This window comes from Bubalus kerabau, chromosome 11 (assembly GCF_029407905.1).
Source record: "Bubalus kerabau isolate K-KA32 ecotype Philippines breed swamp buffalo chromosome 11, PCC_UOA_SB_1v2, whole genome shotgun sequence".
NCBI lineage: Eukaryota > Metazoa > Chordata > Mammalia > Artiodactyla > Bovidae > Bubalus > Bubalus kerabau.
The window spans coordinates 52620150-52645415 of record NC_073634.1 but is presented as its reverse complement, the minus strand read 5'-3'; the positions used below and the strand labels follow the sequence as shown (position 1 = coordinate 52645415).

Below are 25266 nucleotides of genomic sequence, written 5' to 3'. Positions count from 1 at the left end.
GTGCTGGAGTAGGGTGCCATTGCCTTCTCCGAATAGTGGCATTAGATTCTCATAGGTGCACGAATCCTACTGTGCTTGAATCATCCCCAAACCACTCAGGATGGGTAGAAAAATTGTCTCCCATGAAACTGGTCCCCGGTGCCAAAAAGGTTGGGGACCACCATCCTAGAGCACAAGGGCTCTCTCTAGTTGTGGCTTTCAGACTTAGTTGCCTGCCGCATGTGAGATCTTAGTTCCCTGACCAGGGATCAGCCCTGCATCGACAGCTTCTTAACCACTGGACCACCAGGGGAGTCCTGGGTGTGATCTTTGATAAGTTGATCACTGGTGGTTGATCCTTTTAATTTTCTTTAAAAAAAAAAAGTTATTTGGCTGCACTGGGATCTTCATTGTGGCACTCAGGATCTTTAGTTGCGGCATGTGGGAACTAGTTCCCTGACCAGGGATTGAACCCCGGCCCACTGCATTGGGAGCATGGAGTGTTAGCCACTGGACCACCAGGGAAGTCCCTTAATGTTACTTTTTATGAAGATTTCTTCAGTTCATCCCAGTTTAAGGCTATACATTCTTTTAAAAATGAAGCAGATGTCTGTGCTGGAGACAGAGTTCCCACTGGTATGTAGCTGTGGACATTCCTTCATCTGTAATACTGGGGGTATGTTAGCAGTTGTAGAAGCCATATGTTTTCATAGGCTTTTGCCAAGGAAAATACGTTAGAATTACATTAGCAACTCTAAGGTATTTTGGCTGTTCTGAGAGGACACATGGTAGTTTTCCAATTATACAAACAAGAGCTTTTGTTTTATGCTGAAGTTTCTTACAGGCTTTGGGAACAATAGAGCCTCTATCAGCATTTCCCAGAGTAACATCCTAGGGATGTTAAGAGGTAGTACTATTGCTTCATTTCTGCAAGATTTTAACATGCCGGCGTGGTCTCTTAGAGGGGAGTGTGCTATGTAGGAGTCCTCTGGCTTATTTGACCAAGGCTTTCCTTGTGTTTGGGATACTACCATCCGCCTAGTGTCCCTCACCCCATGCACACATTTCACTTCACAGTCCCTGGCTCCCAGCCTTAGATGTGGTCCCTGATGCAAATGCTGAGCTCCCTGTACTTGAGCACATTGCTCTGCTGGTAAATATGTGACTTCACAATGATCCAATAGGCGCTTGTCTTCTTCGGAGCCTAACCTCACTGAAGAACTTGGGGAAGGGGCCTGTTTTCTATGGGGTTCTAGCACCAGGCATTTATATTTTTTCATTTATTTATTTTTGGCTGTGCTGGGTCTTTGTTGCTACACAGGCTTGTCTCTAGAGAGTGGGGTTACTCTCTAGTTGTGGTGCTCAGGCTTCTCACTACAGTGGCTTCTTTTTGTTGCAGATTACAGGCTCTAGAGTGTGCAATCTTTAGTAGTTGCGGTTCCTAAGCTCTAGACCAGTGCTTCCCTGGTAGCTCAGATGGCAGAGAATCTGCCCACAACTCAGGAGACCAGGTTCGATCCCTGGGTTGGGACGATCTCCTGGAGAAGGGAATGGCAACCCACTTCAGTATTCTTGCCTGAAGAATTCCATGGACAGAAGAAGCTGGTGGGCTACAGTCTGCTGGATCGCAAAGAGTCAGAAACAACTGAATGATTAACACACACACACACACACACACACACAAGCTCTAGAGCACGGGCTCAATAGTCGTGGTGCATGGGCTTAGTTTCTCCTCAGCCTGTGGGATCTTCCCTGACCAAGGATCGAACCCATGTCTCCTGCTTTGGCAGGTGGATTCTTTGCCACTGTGCCACCAGGGAAGCCCAGCACCAGGCGTTTAGAAGGCTCTTAACAAATATTTGTTGGATGAGTGAAGGGTCTGTCGATCCCTTCATTCTGAATAGCATCTCACAGGACCAGAGCTCTAGCAAACCCACTTTGGGAACCATAGCTTGGTCTTCACTTTCAGTGTGAAATACTGGAATTCTGGTAGACCTTCATAATGCTACTGAATATCCTCAGTGCATCCACCTAGCAAGGAAAACTGTCAGCATTTTTAAAGATGAGGCTCAGTCTTTGAAATCTTGTGTCTCAGTGGCACATAGTGAATCAGCCGGGATTGGAACCTTCATTTCCTGATACCTGTCTCTGGGCCCATTACCCCCAGACAGCCTGCAGCCCCTCTCACATTATTATTACATAAATGGGAGCTGGTGTTCAGGCCACGGGGGAGGGAGAAATCAGATGCCCCTTTGTGTACTCATTAACGCAGGCAGAACAAAAGGCCCAGCTTGGTTTTCGAGTTCAAGTTTGGCTCACATGTGGTCCTCAGTGGAGATTATGATCTCAGGTAAATTAAAAACAAATGTTAAAGAAGTCATAATGAGGTAGACGGAGTTCAGGATTCTTGTTTTTCAACACTGGGGTAAACAGACCCCTCTCTAAAGCAGACATTCACTTCCCCTCTTCCACTTTACCTCTCGGCCCATCATTATGATTACTGTTCACTTTTACTTCAGTTAGCCAGGCAGGTACGTGTGTACATACGGTCTTATGTCAGTGCACTCAAGTTTGTTCACCCCTCTCCTTGCTTTTCTGAACCGGGCAGGTAGATGTTTAGTTTAGTCTACTATCACATCAAGTAAAAAGGGAATTGCACATCTGACAAAATGCCCCCTTCCTTGGGCACGGCCCCCAGTGGCCTGCTCAAGGGAGCGCAAGGCCAGCACGTGAGGCAAGAGTACACAGGATCCCCCTGTGTTCTCCTCCTCCAGGCCGAGTTCCCAAGCATATTCTTGACTGGAGCTGGGGAGCCTTGGGGCCCAGTGATTTTACGCACTAAATGGGACTCTGTATGTCTGAGCCAAATTAAGTCTGCGGGCAGTCTTTACGAGCACAGTAACCGTTTTTACAGATGTAAAGAAGCTCAAAAGTACTGTGTATGTTTGTAGTCGCAGTCCCTGTAAAGTTTCCATGAGCACACTGCAAGGGCTCTGTCCACAGAAATTTAGTTCTTCTGTTCTCACCCTGCTTCCCTCGTCACTCTGTCAAAGCACATGTCATATGAATGTGTGTGTGTGTGTGTACACGATTAATTCTCCAGTGGGGGCAGTTTTGTCCCCCAGGGGACAGTTGGCAATGTCTGGAGACATTTTTGGTTGTTACGACTTGGTGGTGGGGGCGGCAGGGACTTACTACTAGCATCTCGTGGATAGAGGCCAAGAATGCTGCTTAACGTCTTAAAAGGTACAGGGTAGTTCCTCACAGCAAAAAAATTATCTTGCCCCCAAAGCTCATAGTGCTGAGGCTGCAAAACCCTGGTGTACAGACAACATAGTATATCATACATGAATAAAACCATATGCATGTGTGTGCATGCACATAAACATATGTGGCTATGTGCATGTGCATATGTCAGTATATGTGTATATGCATATAAAAGGGCTTCCCAGGTGGCTCAGTGGGTCAAGAATCCACCTGCCAATGCAGGAGCCAAGGGTTCGATCCCTGGGTTGGGAAGATCCCTTGGAGAAGGGCATGGTAGCCCACCCCAGTATTCTTGCCTGGAGAATTCCATGGACAGAGGAGCCTGGTGGACTATAGTCCATGGGGTTGCAAAGAGTTGGACACGACTGAAGTGACTGAGCACGCACACGCACGATGCATATACATGCTGCACGGCATGGACAAAAAAAGGGAAACATAGCAAGACTTGTACCTGAATTTCTCTTCTTTCTGAGCAGTACTTTTTTTGCAGAGATAATAGTCTCTTTCTTGAGGGTGTTCAGTGTCCCAGAGGAGTATTGCATATATTAAGTCACTTAATCCTCAGAATGACCCTACTGGTGGGCACAGTGGTTATTCCTTCTTTACTCTGGAGGAAATCAGGGCTCAGAGAGGTCAAGATCTTTGCCTGAGGCCACTCAGCCTTCCAGGGGCGGGGATTGATGTAGAACCCACTTTTGCTGGCTCCTCCCACAGGGCACCACCTCCCACTAGGCCATGTGGTGGTGGGAGGGGCTTTGTGAGTTTGGGGGACCTGGCTTGGATATGGCCAGTACAGTGGAGACGCTGAACGGGGTGGCCTGTGGGGCTCCTTCCAGTGGTTGCATTCTGAGGCTGCAGTTTGGAAATGGTCAGTAGTGCCTGAGCATTGTCTCTGAGAAGCCCTGATCCTATGAACCTGAGATGCTATGAAACCTGTAGGGTTTTTTGGACTCACAGCCCCCTGCTGGGTCCATAGCACTGGCTTGGAGGCTTCTGGAGGAGGGGGGCAGGGGAGAGTAGGAGGGATTGTGGCAAGTCAGCCTGCCTGGGCCTGGGGAGCTGGATGGGTCAGGACAGGAGAGACCCTGCTGGTTTTCCTGCCTTTCCCTCCTTTCTCCCTCCTTTGCTGCTCAGGGGAAGCCTGGGGCTTCATAGGAGATGATGGAGGGGGGGGAGGTGCAGTTGGTGGTAATTACTCACTGTGTGCACAGACAGTGGGTGTGGCCTGGTGCCTCCAGGGAGGCTGAAAAGCTGGGGAACTCGATCAGAATGTGAGAGAATGTGAGACTTCCCTGGTGGCTCAGTAGTTAAGAATCTGCCTGCCAGTGCAGGGGACATGGGTTTGATCCCTGGTCTGGGAAGATTCCACATGCCGCAAGGCAGCTAAGCCCATGGGCCACAACTACTGAGCCCTCGCTCTAGAGCCCAGGAGTCACAACAACAGAAGTCAGTGCTCCGCATCTGGAGAGTAGCTCTGGCTCTCCAAAACTAGAGAAAGATTGCACATAGCAATGACGACACAGCACAGACAAAAAAAAAAAAAAAATTTTTTTTAAACAAAGTGTTAGAGGAAAGCAAGCATTCTGCGGGAAGTAAGGAAGGTGCAGAGTAGCCTCCTGGGGGAGGGGGGGAGGTTAGAGGTACATACTCTAGTATCCAAAGTATACAGTAGTCATGTACTGTTGTGAGAGTAGGACCGTAAGGAAGGCTGAGTACCAAAGAATTGATGCTTTCAAACTGTGGTGCTGGAGAAGACTCTTGAAAGTCCTTTAGACAGCAAGGAGTCAAACCAGTCAATCCTAAAGGAAATCAACCCTGGATATTCATTGGATGGAATGAAGCTCTAATACTTTGTGCCACCTGATGTGAGCAGCTGACTCATAGGAAAAGACCTTGATGCTGGAAAAGATTGAGGACAGGAGAAGCGGGTGACAGGATGAGATGGTTGGATGGCATCACTTATTTAATGGACACGAACTTGGGCAGACTCTGGGAGATACTGAGGGACAGGGAAGCCTGGCATCCCATAGTCCACGGGGTCACAAAGGGTCGGATGCGACTTAGAGACTGAGCAAGAACAATAACAATCCAAAGTATAAACAAGGAACCAGCCACACTGCCTTTTAAGCGCCTGCCTCGTGGGCAGCAGCTGGAAAGCTGGTGGCCACAACATCAGCCCAAAGGTTCCCTTAGCCTGGCCTCAGAACCCCAGGAGCTGAGCAATGAACAGGCTGCATTTTGCTGCCTTGTCCCCTCTTGCATGGGTGCTTTAGAATATAGGCACCCATTGCTCTCTGTCTGGGACCTCTCTGTTTTTCTGGGTTTGGTACCCGAGGACCATCTACAGACTCCGTGGGAAGCTGAAACCTACCCAGAGCTCCAGGGTACAGCTTTCCTGAGGGCTGTTTCAGCACTTTTCAAATGTATTTTGCTGTGGAAAGATAAGAACCTATTTAAGAAAGTCTGGGACTTCCCTGTTGGTCTAGTGGTTAAGAATCCACCTGCCAATGCAGAAGACATGGATTTGATCCCTGGTTCAGAAGATCCCACATGCCACAGGGCAACTAAGCCCGTGTGCCACAACTACTGAGCCTGTGCCCGACAGTAAGAGAAGCCACCACTATGAGAAGCCCTCACACCACAACAAAGACTGGTCCCAACTTGCCGCAACTAGAGAAAGCCCATGTCCAGCAAAAAAAGACCCAGTGCATCCAAAACTAAATTAACAAATAAAATTTAAAAAATAAAAATAATGTTATCCAAATCCTGTGCTGAGAGGTTTGGATACAGAGAGAAAGCGCCACCTTGCAAATCCTGAGAAAAATCATTGTGTCTGAATTGCCAAAATCACTCTAGGTTAGGCTAGCATAGTTTTGGGAGATGATAAAGATCCTTGTCTCCTTTTGGGGGGTAAAAAACAAACCAAACCACAACACTCTGGGGTTTTCTACTCTTGATGCATCTTGCATTTGCATGTCCTGCGCTAATGAAATGTTGTCATGCCTCTCTGTAAGTGGATAATTGAGTAGAGCAGCATGCTAATTTCTCTCTCAGTCAGGCCTGCCATGAGGCCTGGCTCTTTGGAGATGGTCCAAAACCGAATAGCCGGAGCTCACCTGTGGGAGAGCCTCCTGGCACCAGAAACCCCCCGCCACACCTTCCTGTCTGTCCTCCGAAGGTGGTTTTCCACCCTAAGAAAGATTGTCGTTATTGAAGGACCATGCCTTTAAATCTGCCTGCGTCTCCATCTCTGGTACAAATTGTCTTCCCTCCGGCGAGTTTCTGTCTCTGAGTTGGCTGTGAGGAGGTGGAAGTACAATCGGGCTTTGTGTTGGAGGAGGGCTCTGCAGCGCCCTGGAAGGTGGGATTCAGCCTTGTGTAAATAAATAGCAGGAGGCGCCCGCATAAGGCCAAGGGGATTCCTGGAACCGGAGAGAGGCTTGTGCCCGAGACCAGAAACTCTTTCTGGTATTTCTTCTGCAGCCTCTGCAGCCTCTTCCGCCCTCAGGAGCCTTTCAAATGGTCTATGGGAAGCCCTGGAGCCCGTTCTCTTGGAACCACTCTGGACTCCTGGAGCTCCTGGACCAACCACTGACCCTCAGGATCCCGGTCTGTGCCCTTTTTGTGGTCTAGAGAGATGTGCCTTGCCCCTCAGGTTCACTCTGGGCTGCTCAGGTTGCCTAAGGAACCAGTGGGCAGACAGACGCCTGCCCTGCTTCAGCTTTTCCTCACGCTTTATGCATCGGTCATTGTGCGCATGCCCAGTGACGTCCTTTGCAGAAAGACCCCTGGAGGCTGAGACGGGCATCCGGTAGCTGCCTGCATTTTGGAGATCTCATGGGGTGGGAAGGGAGGCAGGTTTGGCCATTGTACCACCTTCCGTATCGGGGCCTGCTCTCTTGACTGGTTTGGGGGCTGGGGCTTTTGCCATCGGAGAAGGGAGAAGCCCTGAGAAAATTAAAGGTCTTATTCAGGCTTTCTTGGCCCACGGCCCATGGAAGCCTTGATGAAAGGGATGCCTGGGGAGAAGTGGGACATCTGGCTCCTCTCCAGGACCCCTCACAGCAGGCCTGGGCTGGGACCAGGCATCCCCCTGGCCCTGCTGCCCTGGCAGCGTGCTCCTGCCACGTCGGCCAGTTTCCTTCTGCCCCTCCAAGTCCTTCTCTGCTTCCTCTCTCCATCTGCCACTTAGGGGGCCAGCTTCCTCCCGCAGCATCTCTGCTGCTTCCCTGGGGTCTCGGCGCTCTGAGTGATGGTCACTGGGTTGCTGGGTTTCCAAGCTTGCCTGTCACCCTGAGGAGAGCTTTGCTGAGTATCCACACGTGCTTGGAGGGATCCGGGACCCCCTCACGTGACGGGGGAAGGGTGTTACCCTTCTCTCCCCTATCTAGAGGTGGCATTTTTGATTATTTTCTTTTTCATATTAAAACATAGTAGTAATAACAGTTTTACCCATTTGAACACATTTAGACTCATGTAAATAGACTCCTGTAATTCCACCGCTAGTTCCAAACCTCTAAAATCTCTGTGCTGCAACCACTTTGTAGTCATGCTCTCCCACCCACCACTACTCTGTCCTCCAACATGCTCCCTAAGGATCTGTGGTCCACATCCACTGCATCTTCCCATAAATGTCACGGGCTTCCCAAATGGCTCTGTGGTAAAGAATCTGCCTGCCAGTGCGTGCCAGCTGGAAATATTGGTTCAATCCTTGGTCAGGGAAGATCCCCTGGAGAAAGAAATGACAACCCACTCCAGTATTCTTGCCTGGGAAGTCCCATGGAGAGAGGAACCTGGTGGGCTCCAGTCCATGGGATCTCAAAGGGTCCAACGTGACTTAGCAACTAAACAACAACAATACATATCACTGCTGCTGCTGCTAAGTCCTTCAGTCGTGTCCAACTCTGTGACCCCATAAAACGTACCCACCAGGCTCCCCTGTCCCTGGGATTCTCCAGGCAAGAACACTGGAGTGGGTTGCCATTTCCTTCTCCAAGGCATGAAAGTGAAAAGTGAAAGTGAAGTCGCTCAGTCGTGTCTGACTCTTAGCGACCCCATGGACTGCAGCCTACCAGGCTCCTCCGTCCATGGGATTTTCCAGGCAAGAGTACTGGAGTGGGGTGCCATTGCCTTCTCCGGTACGAGGTAAAAGATGACAATGAAGTCTACGCAAAATCTCTACCTTCCTTTGTACTTTATTATGATCGAGCTGAGCCCTGAACACTTCTCCAATTCAGCATCAACCCAGCCTTCTTCCTCCCTATTCTCAGCTGCCTCTGTGCATCAACGTTTTTTATCTATTGCAACCCTGTTCTCCTGCTCATCATAAAAATGCCTCCCTTAGCCCAGTGCTTCAAAATTATGTATTATAGGAAGAAACAGATGAAGTCTAAGTTGAAAAGAATGTTGTGTGTAACAATAACCTTAGGCCGGAGATCACCCAAGGGAGAAAGACAAGTTGAAAAAAAAAGTGCGCAGGAAATCTTGACAATGGATTTGAGCTCATCTTTTTGATGTCTCAGTGCATTTTTTGTTTGTTTGTTCGTTTAAAGTTAAGAGGCTTAATTTTATTCCAGAAGATCGTTTGCTAGTCATTTGTATTGAGAACCCACAAATCATTCCTGTTTAATTGGAGTAAGACAGGGTGTGGTTGTTGAGGGCTGTCTGGGCTCCCCAAGCCCGTGTGGAAGAATTGCGCCACAGACGTGTTCCATCAGCTCGCAGACGTATGAATGCCTTTACTGGGCTGACTTTGGGGAACATGCCAGCATCCTTCTAGCTAAGGATTTGCCAACCACCTTGCCCTCAGACTTCCCCTGTCCGCATCCTTCTGAGTACTGTGACAGCTTTGACTTGCAGAAAGTTTTCTCATTTAATGAAGTGTTGATTCCAGAGTCTCCAGGAGAAGTTACAGTTGCCCAATTTCCTGGTAAATTTCCAGGTTCCTTGGTGGTTTGGAAGCAGGGTATATTTTAGGATAAATAAAGTCTATAAAATGTGATTCGGGTGCTTGGTTTGCGGTGCCAGGACTTGAAGTGATTGGCCCTTGTGAGACAGGAACCGAAGACAGTCTGAAGGCTGTGGTCTTCTCTAAGTCAGGTTCTGAGCTGTGAGTGAGGGGAGGTATGCCCAGGTGGGCGGGGCTGGTTCCCTGCGCTCCAGGCCCTCCCTCCAGCCCAGGACCTGCCCACCTCCTGGGCTGCCTCCCTTCTGGAATGGGATGGTTCACCGCCAGGGAAGGAGTGACTTCCATGTGCAAAGAACCCTACACCCCTGTTATCCTGGTCTTTGTGGGGAGCCCTGTTAACACGTGAAGCACATGGGACATAGACCAAGTCCCCATTTGTACCCTCGTGTGTGCATGCGTGTTCAGTTGCTTCAGTTGTGTCTGACTCTTTGTGACCCTATGGACTGTAGCCTGCCAGGCTCCTCTGTCCATGGGATTATCCAAGCAAGAATACTGGAGTGGGTAGCCTTTTCCTCCTCCAGGAGATCTTCTTGACCCAGGGAGCAAACCTGGGGCTCCTGCACTTGTGCAGATGCAGCTTATGTGAAAGGCTGAGAATGAAGTTCCACACTGCAGGATGAGGGTTTGTGGTGATGAACTTGGGCAGGGGGGCTGCACTCTGGGGCAGCCCCTTGGCTAGGTTGGTGCCGGACTCTGGCCTGAGAGCAGGAACAAGACCTGGAGGGGGCCTGGGCCTGGTGGGGTCCTTCAGGGAGAACTCCAGCTCCTGGATCAACCTTCCGGGTGGGAGCCAGGTGAGCACCCCTTGTGGGAGACAGAGGCTGAGGGTCTAAGTAGGCAGGCCCAGCAAGGCAAAGCAGTGGTGGACCACAGGCCTGGCAGACTGCCTTCAGAAACAGGTGGAGCTCAGAGCCAGAAGTGCCCCTGAGGTTAAGAAATACCCATCAGAGATGCTAAATTTATAGAACTGCTGGTTTAGAATCAAGCTTATCCCCTACTCCTAGGTGTTTATTAAAAGAGAAGTTCTTAGGGAGTCTGGGATGGACATGTACACACTGCTATATTTAAAATGGATAACCAACAAGGACCTACTCTAGAGCACAGGGAACTCTGCTCAATGTTATGTAACAACCTAAATGGGAAAGTAATTTGTAAAAGAATAGACTCATGTATATGTATAACTGAATCACTTTGCTATACACTTGAAACTGTCACAATATTGTTGATCAACTATACTCCAATATAAAATAAAAAGTTGAAAACAAAACAAAAAAGAGTTACCCATCAGAATTCCAGGGAACCCGTGGTAAGTTCACATGCCTAATACAGGTGCCCAGAATCTCTAGCTTGTGGAGCTCTGAAATATGTACTTATTAAGAGTTCCCTTTTAAATGTTGGTGCATAGATCATCTAGAGACCCCCCTGCCTCGGGCAAACGTGGGATCTGGAGGCTGCTCTGTGGGTACCGAGAGAGCTGGGCCCACGTGGACAGTGAGTGAACAAGGAGGTGGGGCAGTGCCTTACCCAAACCAGGCCACCCCTTCTTAAATCCCTGATTTGCAGAGCAGTGGTCTCACATTTTCTCAGTCTCTGCAGATGTGTTATCTCCTCTATTTCTAGCTGAACAAAATCATTTCAGCCTAGCATGGATCAAGCCTTTCCATGCTCTTTTGTCCTCATGGAATATACTCTTGTTTCTCCTTTAAGATCATGTCTGGGGTCACCTTCTGTTGCTTTAGGGATGGTGTCTTGACCCCTTGTTCCCATATGCACCTCAGTTGGGGTATTCCCATTTTAACAGCTATCTGTTTATTTCTGGAATGAGGCTAGGCTTCTGGAGGTCTAGATACTGGTCTCCGGTTCATCTTTGAGTTCCTGGCATGTAGGAGCTTCATTTATTATTGTTAAGTCATGTCTGACTTTTTGCGACCCCGTGAACTACAGCATGCCAGACTTCCCTGTCCTTCATTATCTCTCGGAGTTAGCTCAAACTCATTTCCATTGAGTTGATGATGCCATCCAATCATCTTATCCTCTGTTGCCCCTTTCTCCTCTTGTCCTCAATTTTTCCCAGCCTCAGGTCTTTTCTAATAAATGAATTCTTCGCATCAGGTGGTCAAAGTATTGGAGCTTCAGCTTCAACATCAGTCCTTCCAGTGAATATTTAGGAGCTTCATAACCAAAGCTCATTGAATTAATGTTTTAGTGAAAAGGCAAAAGTCTTTTAAAATTTCCTCCCCTCTTTGTCACCGTCCTGCTGTTCATGAGAATTACTCATTCACCCAAACCCAGTAAAGGCGGCTGTGGTCTGGACCTAGAAACCAGCCCCAGGCAACCCCCAGCACACTCCTGAGAACCACTAAGATAAACATGGAGTGCACTCTCACCAAATTCTGAGAAGGAAAGGCCTTCAAAGGTCATAGGGTCCAGAGGCTCTCAACCCGGGCTACACATTAGAATCATCTGGGGAGCTTTTAGAAATTGCTCTGGCCCAGCCCCCACCCCCAAGATTTTTATTTGGCTGGTCTGGGGTGGGGCTCGGGTTTGGGTGGAATTTTCTTAAAGCTCCACAGGGGCTTCTGTTGTACAGCCAAGTTTGTGAACCACTGCTCTAGGCCAGAGTTCCTCGCTGAATATTTGAATCAAAGGATTAAAGCAATCTCTGCCTGGTGAGTTGATAGCTCCTCCAAAGCCCATGGGCTGGAGGTAGGTTCACCAACAGTGACCCCAGGATTCCCTGAGCCACTCCATCATCCAGTCCTGTCCTTCTTGATGACAGACTTGGCCTCGACATCCTTCTTGCCCAGGGACCAGAAACCAACCCTGATTAGAACGTAATTTCACACTGATGAGTGGCACATAAGAAACAGAGTTGGATGGGCTCTGAGTGAAGGCTTTCCTGTTTTCAGACCACATATGTGACTCTGAATGTTATTAACTTGCCAGGGCAGCTGTGACAAAGTGCCGCGCACGGGTTGGCTTAAACAACAGGAATTTATTGTGTCACAGTTTTGGGGACTAGAAATCTGAAACCAAAGTGTTAACAAGCCTGGTTCCTTCTGAGGCTGTGAGGTAGCATCTCCCCGGCCTCTCTCCTTGGCTTCCAGATGTCGTCTTCTCCCTGTGTCTTCAGGGCTTCCCTGGGTATGCGTCTGTGTCTAAATACCACCCCCCACCCCACCTTTAGATACCAGACATACTGGATTAGGACCCACTCCAACGACCTCCTGTTAACTTGATTCCCTCTGGAAAGACCCTGCTTCTAGACAAAGTCATACTCTGAGGTGCCACTAGTTGTAAAGAATCTGCCATGGGTTTGATCCCAGGGTTGGGAATATTCCCTGGAGGAGGGCATGGCAACCCACTCCAGTATTTTTGCCTGGAGAATGCCATGGACGGAGGAGCCTGGAAGGCTACAGTCTGTGGGATCGCAAAGAGTCGGACATGACTGAGTGACTTAGCATGCACGCCTCTTCAGCTGACTCAATCAACATGAGTTTGAGCAAACTCTGGGACATAGTGAAGGACAGTGAAGCCTGGCATGATGCAGTCCATGGGGTCATAAAAAATCAGACTTAAATACTGAACACACCTCTTCAACCTTGAACTACTCTCCAAGCTTTCCACCTTAACTGCAGCTGTTTTTTTTTTTTTTAATTTATTTAAATATTTATTTATTTTTGGCTGTGTCTTAACTGCAGCATGTGGGATCTTTCATTGAAAAGCGGGGGCTCAGTATTTGTGGCACACAGACTTAGTTGCCCCGAGGCAGGTGGGATCTTAGTTCCGTGACCAGTGATTGAACCCCTGTCTCTGCATTGGAAGGTGGATTGCTAACCAGAAGTAAAGGGATCACCAGGGAAGTCCCTTAGCTGCAGCCTTTAATCTGTAAAGCTGATCGTATAGTTTTTCTTTATATCAATTCCCACTCTCAAACCGCACAGAGCATGAAGCTCAGGGCTGGTGATTTTTCAGCATTAATGGCTGTCTGGGGAGGCCTTACAAATAGCTGTGAAAAGAAGAGAAGTGAAAAGCAAAGGAGAAAAGGAAAGATATAAGCATCTGAATGCAGAGTTCCAAAGAATAGCAAGGAGAGTTAAGAAAGCCTTCCTCAGCAATCAGTGCAAAGAAATAGAGGAAAACAACAGAATGGGAAAGACTAGAAATCTCTTCAAAAAAATTAGAGATACCAGGGGAACATTTCAGGCAAAGATGGGCTCGATAAAGGACAGAAATGGTATGGACCTAACAGAAGCAGAAGATATTAAGAAGAGGTGGCAAGAATACACAGAAGAACTGTACAAAAAAGATCTTCACGACCAAGATAATCATGATGGTGTATCACTCACCTAGAGCCAGACATCCTGGAATGTGAAGTCAAGTGTGCCTTAGAAAGCATCACTACGAGCAAAGCTAGTGGAGGTGATGGAATTCCAGTTGAGCTATTTCAAATCCTGGAAGATGATGCTGTGAAAGTGCTGCACTCCATATGCCAGCAAATTTAGAAAACTCAGCAGTGGCCACAGGACTGGAACAGGTCAGTTTTCATTCCAATCCCAAAGAAAGGCAATGCCAAAGAATGTTCAAACTACCACACAGTTGCACTCATCTCACACGCTAGTAAAGTAATGCTCAAAATTCTCCAAGCCAGGCTCCAGCAATACGTGAACCGTGAACTTACAGATGGTCAAGCTGGATTTAGAAAAGGCAGAGGAACCAGACATCAAATTGCCATCTGCTGGATCATGGAAAAAGCAAGAGAGTTCCAGAAAAACATCTATTTCTGCTTTATTGACTATGCCAAAGCCTTTGGCTGTGTGGATCACAATAAAGTGTGGAAAATTCTTCAAGAGATGGGAATACCAGACCACCTGACCTGCCTCTTGAGAAACCTGTATGCAGGTCAGGAAGCAACAGTTAGAACTGAACATGGAACAACAGACTGGTTCCAAATTGGAAAAGGAGTACGTCAAGGCTGTATATTGTCACCCTGCTTATTTACCTTCTATGCAGAGTACATCATGAGAAATGCTGGGCTGGAAGAAGCACAAGCTGGAATCAAGATTGCCAGGAGAAATATCAATAACCTCAGATGTGCAGATGACACCACCCTTATGGCAGAAAGTGAAGAGGAACTTAAAAGCCTCTTGACAAAAGTGAAAGAGGAGAGTGAAAAAGTTGGCTTAAAGCTCAGCATTCAGAAAACGAAGATCATGGCACCTGGTCCTATCACTTCATGGGAAATAGATGTGGAAACAGTGTCAGACTTTAGTTTTTTGGGCTCCAAAATCAATACAGATAGTGATTGCAGCCATGAAATTAAAAGATGCTTACTCCTTGAAAGGAAAGTTATGACCAACCTAGATAGCATATTCAAAAGCAGAGACATTACTTTGCCAACAAAGGTCTGTCTAGTCAAGGCTATGGTTTTTCCAGTGGTCATGTATGGATGTGAAAGTTGGACTGTGAAGAAAGCTGAGCGCCAAAGAATTGATGCTTTTGAAGTGTGGTGTTGGAGAAGACTCTTGAGAGTCCCTTGGACTGCAAGGAGATCCAACCAGTTCATTCTAAAGGAGATCAGTCCTGGGTGTTCATTGGAAGGACTGATGTTAAAGCTGAAACTCCAGTACTTTGGCCACCTCATGCGAAGAGTTGACTCATTGGAAAAGACTCTGATGCTGGGAGGGATTGGGGGCAGGAGGAGAAGGGGACGACAGAGGATGAGATGGCTGGATGGCATCACCGACTCAATGGACAGGAGTGTGGGTGAACTCCGGGAGTTGGTGATGGACAGGGAGGCCTGGTGTGCTGCAATTCATGGGGTGGCCAAGAGTCAGTCACGACTGAGTGACTGAACTGAACTGAGCACTAACTTGCCAGGGTCCTGACATCTGGTCCCCTGGTTCTCGGTGCACTTGGAGTATGATGGTTTATGTTCAGGCCTCCCCAGAGATGGTATATTTCCTCACAGTGGCAGGAGCTAGATGAAGAGGTGAGCTATGTGGGGTGGGCCTCCCTGCCCCAGGTAAAGGCTGGAGTCAGGTGCTGGTGTTAAACATTGGTTTGAGTGGATGCGTGAAAATTCATCAGATGGAGGCTCTGTGTTGGTGGTGGGATATCTTTGGAATGTACATACGTTATCATGTGTAATATATGTAAATGGTAAATGGTGAGGGAATGATGGGGGTGTGGATAGGAAATATGTTTCACGGCCCTGCAAGTCATATATCAGCTGCTCACTCCTGAGGTTCTTTTTCTGTTTTTTTTGTTTTTGGATTTTAAACTTTTTAATTAAAGAATTTTTTTGATGTATGTATAGTTGATTTTCAATATAATTCAGTTATGTACATATGTATGTATATATGTATATTCTTTTCTGGGTTCTTTTCCATTATAGGTTATTGTAAGATATTGAATATACTTTCTTGTGTTGTACAGTAGGTCCTGTGGTTAATCTGTTGTATATACAGTATTGTGTTTCTGTTAATCCCCAACTCCTATTCATGTATCTCTCTCCCCACTCCTTTCCCCTTTGGTAACCATAAGCCTGTTTTCTATGTAAGTGAATCTTTTTCTGTTTTTTAAAATAAGTTCATTTGTACCATTTTAAAGATTCCATATGTTTAAGTGATGTCATATGATATTTGTCTTTCTCTGCCTGACTTCATGTGGTATGATAATCTCTAGGTCCATCCATGTTGCTGCAAATGACATTCTTTCATTCTTTTTATGGCTGAGTAATATTTCATTGTGTATATGTACCCCATCTTCTTTATCCATTTATCTGTAAAAGCTGGAGTCAGGTGCTGGTGTTAAACATCAGTTTGAGTGGATGCGTGAAAATTCATTGGATGGAGGCTCTGTGTTAGTGGACATTTATCTGTTGATGGACACTGAGGTTGCTTCCATGTCTTGGCTACTGCAAACAGTGCGGCAGTCAATATGGGGGTGCATGTATCCTTTTGAACCATGATTTTTTCGGGATATATGCCTAGGAGTGGGATTGCGGGATCGTGCTAACTCTCATTTTTTAAGGAACCTCCATACTGTTCTCCTGAGTGGCTGTATCAGTTTACCTTCCTACCAACAGTGTAGGTGGGTTCCCTTTTCTCCACAGCCTCTTTTGTATTTGTTACCTGTTGACTTTAATGGTGGCGATTCTGACCAGTGTGAAGTGATACTTTATTGTAGTTTTTGATTTGTATATCTCTAATAATTTGTAATGTTGAGCATCTTTCCATCTGTATGACCATCTGTATATCTTCTTTGGAGAAAAGTCTGTTTAGCTCTTCTGCCTATTTAAAAAAATTTTTTTTATATTAATCCCTATAAACTATTTATACATTTGGGAGATTACTACCTTGTCAGTTGTGTTGTTTGCAAATATTTTCTCTTATTCTGTAGGTTATCTTTTCATTTTGTACCCCTGAGGTTCTTAACAGGAGGCTACCCACAGACAAAATTCAAGGGTGGCTCCAAAAACTTTGATGGAAAAAAGTTACATTTTATTTTTACTACCTGAAAGTTTGCATTTCCTTCGATCGGGAATGTAGACAGCAAACCTTGGTGATGTTAGCCGTACCATGATTGCCACCAGTAGGAATTGCTGAGATTTTGTTTTAATGTTTGAGATACTTCAGATACTTTGAATCTCTTGATGTATCATTATCCTCATCTGTACTTCAAAGTTAAGGTGGCTGTGGTACTCACCACATATTTATTTTTTAATATTTATTTGGCTGCCCTGGGTCTTAATTTTGGCACTTGGATCTTTGATCTTCATTACAGCATGCGGAGGGGCTTCCCTGGTGACTCAAATGGTAAAGAATCTGCCTGCCAATGCAGGAGACTTGGGTTCGATCCCTGGGGCCTGAAGATCCCCTGGAGAAGAAAATGGCAATCCACTCCAGTATTCTTGCCTGGAAAATCCCATAGACAGGGGTTGGGCTACAGTCCGTGGGGTCACAAAGAGTCAGACATGACTTAGCGACTAAGCTTGTGGGATCTAGTACCCTGGCCAGGAATCAAACCTGGGCCTTCTGTATTGGGAGAGTCTTAGCTACTGGACCACCAGGGAAATCCCTTACCACTAGGTCTTATTTAACATGTTAATTACCATAGCACAATTTTGAAATATTTTAATAGCTGTGTGTTTCTATAATCGGTTTCCTGGGTAATGCCATGTATTTAGTTTGTGCACTTATTATTCCTAGGAGGGTCCACAGGCTTCTCCAGGCTGCTGGCAAGGGTGGGGGTCTGTGGCACTGAAGAGGTTTAGAAACCTTGATTTGTGTTTGTCGTAACCCCTCATGGTTCCCAGTGGGTGGGTAAATCCTACAAATGGAAATAGTTCTGGCTACAGTCTTGACAATCACTGACTTAGTTAATATTTGTGAACTTTTATTTTTGGCTCCTTGGACTAAGCTGTGTATACACATGCACTCACATGGACCTGGACCCATCTTCCTTTCAAAGACATCAAGGATTAGGAAGACATTTTAGAACAAGCCCAGCCTTAAGTTTGCCCTTCAGTCCTGTTGGGTCCTGCTTGGGGAAGCCGGTCCCTGTCTCATGGGAGTGGGACTGAGAGTGGCTTTTGGCGAAATAACCATCTACTCTTCCCAGAGCTAAATACACAGGGGCGTGTTCTTCTCGGTCACTCTGGAAATGCACAAGCTTTGCATTCATGCCTGAGCTGCCCTTGGAGAAGAGAGCTGGCCTCGGAGAATCCGTTCCAGGTCACCTGGAAAAACAACATGGAGCCAGCTCACAGAGCCGGGGTGTGAAGGTGACTTGATCGAAGGGGATTAGGGTTCACTTTTCACTTTTCTTTCAAAATAATTAGACTCATAGGTAGTTACAGAAAAAGTGTATAAGGGTCCTGGGAACTTTTCCAACAGTTTGTCCCTGGATAACATCTTATAAGGGCTTCCCAGATGGCCCAGTAGTAAAGAATCCATCTGCCAATGCAGGAGACACAGATGACGCAGGAGTCAGGATCCCCAGGTTTGGGAAGCTCCCCTGGAAGAGGGCATAGCAACCCACTTGAGTATTCTTGCCTGGAGAACCCCATGGACAAAGGAGCCTGTTGGGCTACATTCCATGGAGTTGCAACAAGTTGGACACGACTGAAGCAACTTAGCAAGCATGCACAACATCTTATATAGCTCAAGTTTGATATCAAAATCAGGATATTGATTTTGGGGTGTGTGTTAGTCGCTCAGTTGTCTGACTCCTTGCAACCCCGTGGACTGTAGCCCACCAGGTTCCTCTGTTCATGGAATTCTTCAGGCAAGAATACTGGAGTGGGTTGCCATTTCCTTCTCCAGGGGATCTTCCTGACCCGGGGATCAAGCCTGAGTTTCCTGTATTGCAGGCACATTACTGTTAACTAGATTACAGACCTTGCTCAGTTCACACCACTTGTAACACATACAGTTCTACGAGGTTTTAGAGATTTATGTAGCTACCTCAACAGTCATGATCCAGAATAGTTTGCGAAGCATATGCTTGAACTTGGTTGTGTGGCACATAGTGAATTATTATCAGTTGTTCCATTAATCAGAGCACTATCAGCCTCAGGGCTGGACGTGGTAATTTGACTTGTCCAGAGACCTTTGGAGCATTTGGACTCCAGTGCTAGGTGTGGTTACCATTTACAAGGCCCAGTCTGGGCCTGGAGCCCTGCAGCAGGAGTCCTGGCTGGCGAAGTTGCTTGCACTATGTAGACACAGCTCCCTGTGTCCTGGGGATCACAGTGTTTCTCTGGGCTGGGGAGAGGGAGTAAAGCAAGAGAGAGTCAGGATAGAAGGGCAGCCAGCTCCCCAGAGTGTGGAGAAAGGCGCCAGGCCTCCTGGGGGATGAGGAGCCAGGTAGGGACTATGCAGATGCCTGGGGAGACATGGTGCAGGTTGTGGGGAAAAGCCATAGCTTGGTGGGTGTGGGGGTACCCAAGGGCCCTGCTTATCCTTCCCTGTGCCCCTCAACTGACTGTGCTGAGCACCTGCTCTGCTGGGCATGGCTTCTGGAAGCAGGATGGGAATGTTAGTCACTTCGCTGCTGGTGCTATTGTGATGTCACGGTAGAAGGAAAGATAGTTGATACAAATTCTAGAGTACACTGAAAACAAAGATGGTAACTTTTTCCCCAAAGCCAGTCATGTGTTTATTGGAACTTCGGCATTTGGCAGTTACAGGACATCTGATTAAGTGGAACACTCCATTCTCCAGCAGCACAGGACAACACTGCTTACTGTGTCTGTGGGCTTCCCAGGTGGCACTAGTGATAAAGAACACGCCTGCCAGTGCAGGAGATGCAAGAGATGCGAGTTCAATCCCTGGGTTGGGAAGATCCCCTGGAAGAAGGTATGGCAACCCACTCCAGTATTCCTGCCTGGAGACTCGCATAGACAGAGGACCCTGGCGGGCTACAGTCCATTGGTGTCTCAAAAGAGTCAGACATGACTTAGCAACTAAACAACAACAGTAACTTAATCTTTATAGTCAGAGATGATACCCTTCTCTAACCCTGCAGCCACAACCTCTGCAGGATGATTCTAGCAACAAGGAGCTGCCTGGGGGGAAGAGCTAGTACACAGTGCAAGACCAGCTCCCAGGAGTGAGTGCTGGGACGCTAGATGGAAAAAGATTTGGAGAAGGGAAGAGAGGGCAGGCTGGTTCAGACAGGCAAGCCCCACACAGACCCTGAGAAGCTCAAGGAGCCCAGGCAGAGGTGGTGCCAACGCCCAAAGGAGGAGGGTAGCTCAGTGCCAGGGAACCGGGGGAGGCTACATGGCTGCCAGCATAAGCACCAGCTACTGATTGGCAAAGCTGGGGTTTAGACGGAACCTGGGAGCTGCAGCCACATGCAGGTTGTCAGAGGAGGGCCTCAGATGTTTTTGTAAATATAATTTTTGAAACCAAATTTGGCAGAAGACCAAGGTCACTACCATCCCAGGAAGGAAATCTGATGGAGATGATGTCTGCCTCTATACCTTTCATTCAACTCACCTGCCCTATACTGTCAGATCCATCTTCCTAAACACCGTCGTCTCATAGACCTTCATTTCCAGGAAAGCAGCAGTTGCTTCCTTTCCCTTCCACATCTGACCTCACCCCATCAGGTCAGTCTTACTTCTTTTTGTTTGGTTGCATTGTGCTTTCTCTAGTTGCTGAGAGCAGGGGCTACTCTTCACTGCAATGTGAGGGCTTCTCATTGAGGTGGCTTCTCGTTTTGCCGAGCACGGGCTCTAGAGAAGGAGGGCTCAGCTCAAGGGGTTATTGCCCCTTGGCATATGGAATCTTCCTGGACCAGGGACCAAACTTGTATCCCTTGCAGGAGGATTCCTAACCAGTGGACTACCAGGGATTCCTTAGTGACTCAGATGGTAAGGAATCTGCCTGCAATGCAGGAGACCTGGGTTTGATCCCTAGGTCAGGAATATCTCCTGGAGAAGGAAATGGCAACCCACTCCAATATTCTTGCCTGGGAAATCCCATGGACAGTGGAGCCTAGTGGGCTACGGCCCATGGGGTCACAAAGAGTCAGACACAACTTGAGCAACTAAGCATGCGTGAAGCATGCATGGACCACCAGGGAAGTCCTCAACCTGTCATTCATCAGTCTCTGAGCCCCGCCCCTTCCCCACACTTAAAGCGTCTCTGCTTTCCAAATTTCATCCCATCACATCCTGTCCCTTTTCTAACCCTGGCTTTGATGAGCCGAACTCCAGATTAACCCAGTGCCACATTTTTTCTTGTGTATCTCACAATCAAACACAATTGGTTTGTGATATCATGGTAATTTTATTTTCATAACTTCTGTATGTTACTTATGTCTATATGATCAGTGAATAAGACAAAGCATGTTGTGTTCTTCCCTAATTGTTGCCTATGTAGGCCATGTCTCCCTAAGTAGGGGGAGGGCAGGGAGCCTGTGCAGTATATTTTGTTCACCTTGGGTACAGCCAGCCCCCATCATGAAGTGCCTGACAGCTCTGGTCTGGGTCCTTATCCTGCAGGCTCTAACAAAGCAAACTGGAATTTATAACTACTGGCTGTCTACTTAGTAGTCATTAGCCTGGAATGCAAGGAGCTGGCAATCAGGATATTTTAAGGAATGGTTAGGTTTTGTTTGACTATAAGATAGTCAGCTAAAGTCTTTTGGAGATAACTGAAAGATCAGAATTGGAAAGAAAATATTTTCTTGGAGTTGAAAGTTGATATAGCTGAAACCTGATTTCTGCAAACTCAAATCTAGAGCAAATCTAGGGCAAGTAGACTTGGGGGATAAGAATTTCAGAGGGTGAGAGATGAAATCCCAAAGGCCAAATATTTGCTGACTCTCCTGAAGGCTCCCTCAGCTCAGTGAGTGGCGATGTCCACACCACCTTCCCATCAGTGTGGAGAGATGAGCTGACTTCATTATGCCGTGTCATCTTACGGTTGGGGTGGAGACCATGTGTTCTGTACACGGACCTTATTTTCAGAAGCAGCAAGTCTAGCATTTTGAACAAAGTGAGCCATATCTGACTGTAGAATTAAGTTAGTTTGTGGAGAGAAAGTCATACATATTCATCAGAAGGAAATTTGAGCCATAGAGAAAATTGAAATCTTAAAAAAAAATGAGAAGCAAATAACTCTGCTTCTGGTTTGGAGTGCCTCTTCATAGGTTGTTCTAGCCACCATCACACTCTGTTCTAAAACCCGCCAGGCGACCTCCCTGGTTGCCCAGTTGTTAGGACTCTGGACTTCCTCTGTAGGGTCGAGGGTTCCATCCCTGGTTGGGGAAGTAACATCCCACAAGCCGCTCAGGGCAGCTCACAAATAAATAACTAAAAATAATTAATGAAATTTTAATAAAATAAAGTAAAACACTCCAGAATTTCCAGTTATAGCCAGTACTTTCTTCTTTGTCACTTCTGCCACCATCTTTCTGCTGCTGTCCAGACTTAGAGTGAATGGAAGGAGTTCTATCTGATTCTATCTGTCTGTTACCTGGAGCAGACAGAGCTTAGTACTGAACATCTCAAGAAAGAAACATGGTGCCTGGGAAAAACGCACCCAGAGTAGAGTGTTGAAAATTAGTGTTTCCCGTCTGCCCAGGAAGCCAGGAGGTGTGAAGGTCTCACTCCCTGATGAGACCCTCAACTGGAGGACGTGCTGGTAGCCTCTGGACAGAGAACTCCCTTGGGTTTTCCTGTCTAGGAACTCTTTGGAAAAGGCACACTTTGAAGTTAGTTTCGTTTCCATTTGCGAAGAGAATAGTGAGGCAGTTGGGTTTTCAGACTTCGGGGGAAGAATTGGGTCAGGCTGATGGGGAGCAGCTGCCTGGACTTGGCCCCGGGGTGTTGTGATTCGGGTAGGCCTGGGCTGGGCGGCCGGAGGACTCCTAGGGTCACTGTGATGACTGTTGTTGTTGCCTCTCAGCCGCTCAATCACGTCCAACTCTTGGTGACCCCACGACTGCATCACAAAGGCTTCCCTGTCCTTCACCTTCTCCCGGAGTTTGCTCAAACTCATGTCCATTGAGTCGGTGATGCCATCCAACCATCTCATCCTCTGTTACCCTCTTCTCCTCCTGCCTTCAATCTTGCCCAGCATCAGGGTCTTTTCCAATAAGTGGACTCTTTGCTTTACATCAGGGGGCCAGAATATTGGAGGCTCAGCCTCAGCGTGAGTCCTTCCACCTGAAACCTTGTGGTGCGTGCTTCCAACTCACAGAGCCTGACAGTAGACTTGAATGAGAAGTGTTGTCTCCTTCAAGAGCCTTCAGCATTTCTGTTATGGAGTGCCAGGCCTCTCCATATGAAACTGCCTTTCTTATAATTAAAAAATAGTTGCTGATCAACAATTCCCTATGACTGGACTGAGAGAAAGGCCCCAAAAGGAGGACCACCTGGGCTTGGAGCCAAGCATCCCCCTTCTCCCAGCCTCCTAGCTTTGGCCAGGTCATTTGGCCTTTCAGCATCTCTGTCTTGTCACCTGTAAGATGGGGCTTGTAAGGTGTGGAGATCATGCATGCGTGTTGAGGGGCTCTATAAGCAGTAGCTCTGCTTTTATCCTCTTGGGATAACTTCACCCACTCCTCACTCTGAGGCATGTCCTATGCTTAAGTCCCAGTGGTACCTTGGGGAGACCAGTGGTCAGTGTCCACAGCTCCAATGTATTCCCCTGAACTATCCAAGAAGGTGAGCCATGGAAATGTCTCCTGATGATGCCTTCAGAAGGCAGGTTCCAGTCTTGTCTCCACAACAAGCCCCTTCTCTGCTCCTCAGGGTGCTTCCTGCCTCATGCCATGCTCAGCTGTATGTCCAGCTTGGTGTACCCAACAGGGTTGTATGAAAGGTACCAGGAAGTGATGTTCGGGTGATGAGTGATGTTGAGGTAATAACAAGGTGATAGTCCTTCTCTCGGAGAAGGCAATGGCACCCCACTCCAGTACTCTTGCCTGGAAAATCCCGTGGGTGGAGGAGCCTGGTGGGCTGCAGTCCATGGGGTCGCAAAGAGTCGGACACGACTGAGCGACTTCACTTTTACTTTTCACTTTCATGCATTGGAGAAGGAAATGGCAACCCACTCCAGTGTTCTTGCCTGGAGAATCCCAGGGACGGTGGAGCCTGGTGGGCTGCCATCCATGGGGTCGCACAGAGTCGGACATGACTGAAGTGACTTAGCAGCAGCAGCAGCAGCAGTCCTTCTCTCACTCCAGGTAGAGGCCAGTGTTCTCTCTACCTGAGCTGACCTCCTGTGACGCCTCTGGCTCGACCGCCTCACATACCTTGTTCCATCCATACTTCTGTTCCCCCTGAACTCCTCCTTGTCTCAGGCCCTTTCTACTTGCTGTGTGCCTGCTTCAACTAGAACATTCTTACTGACGACTGTGTGGCTCACTCTTCCACTTTTGTGGTTTAACTATCACCTCTTCGGTTTCCTGGACATGCTATTTCAACCTGCAGCCCTCCTTCTCCCCCTCCCTGGGTTTATGTCACTCCTCCACAGCACTTACCACCACCAGCTTGTCAGCAGCACTGAGCATACAGTAGGTGCCCAATAAACAGTTTTTAATAAATGAATAAGTGGCAGCAATATTTTAAGAAATCCGAATTTGCCTCCCTTTACCACAAAAACCTTGGTTCCAGAGAAAAATTAAGCTCCTCTGGTAATTTTTCCTTCTAAAGGAAAATGAAGATGACAAAGTGATCTTCTTCCCACCTTTTTCTGCTCAGAGGGACCTCACCCAGGGGCCTGATTGAGATGGTTTGCTCTGAGCATCCACACAAGCAGGGACCAGCGCTGAGATGCTGAGATGCAGGGGGATGAGCCATCCTGACAGCAGTCAGGTGTTGTCTGTCAGCCAGACAGCAAGCACTGGAGGCCCAAGACAGAACCCAAAAAGGGCACCATGTGGGAATATTGAGAAGCACCTTAGTAGGGGGGCACATTATTTTAATTGTGGCATATGGTGCTCATTGATTGATCATTGAAACAGTGACCTTGAATTATTAGTAAAGATTAAGTTGAATCAAATATACCTGCATATGAAGGTACAAGGATAGCAAATGCAGATATAAAAACTCCTGTCAAGCCATACAATGTCCATACAATGGAATATCATTCAGCTGTAAAAACTTTTTAAAGCAAGAGTTTTACTGAGACAGAATTCCCATATCCTAAAATCCATGCTTTTGAAGGATACACTTCAGTGGGTTTTTTTAGTTTATTCACAGGATTGTGCAGCCATCACCACTACCTAAATTTAGAACCTTTTTCATCACCCCATAAGCAGTCATTCTTCAGTCTTCCTTACACCCAAGCTTATCTTTTTTTGTGTTCTGGATGTTGCCTATAAATGGAATCTTGCAGCATTTGATCTCCTGTATCTTGCTGCTTTAATTTAGACTGATGTTCTTAAGGTTCATCTTTGTTGTAGCATGTAACAGCACTCTATTCCTTTTTACAGCTGAATAATATTCCATTGTATGGACATACCACATTTGGTCTATCCATTCATTCATTGGAGAGCATTTGCAATCTTCCTACTTTTTGACTGCC

At 47.2% G+C, this 25266-nt stretch overlaps 1 protein-coding gene across 3 annotated transcripts in view; it reads left to right on the top strand.

Moving 5' to 3' along the window:
• Window positions 1-25266, top strand: part of TCF7L1 (transcription factor 7 like 1) — a 206237-nt gene that overhangs the window by 22294 nt on the left and 158677 nt on the right. The window lies entirely within an intron of this gene.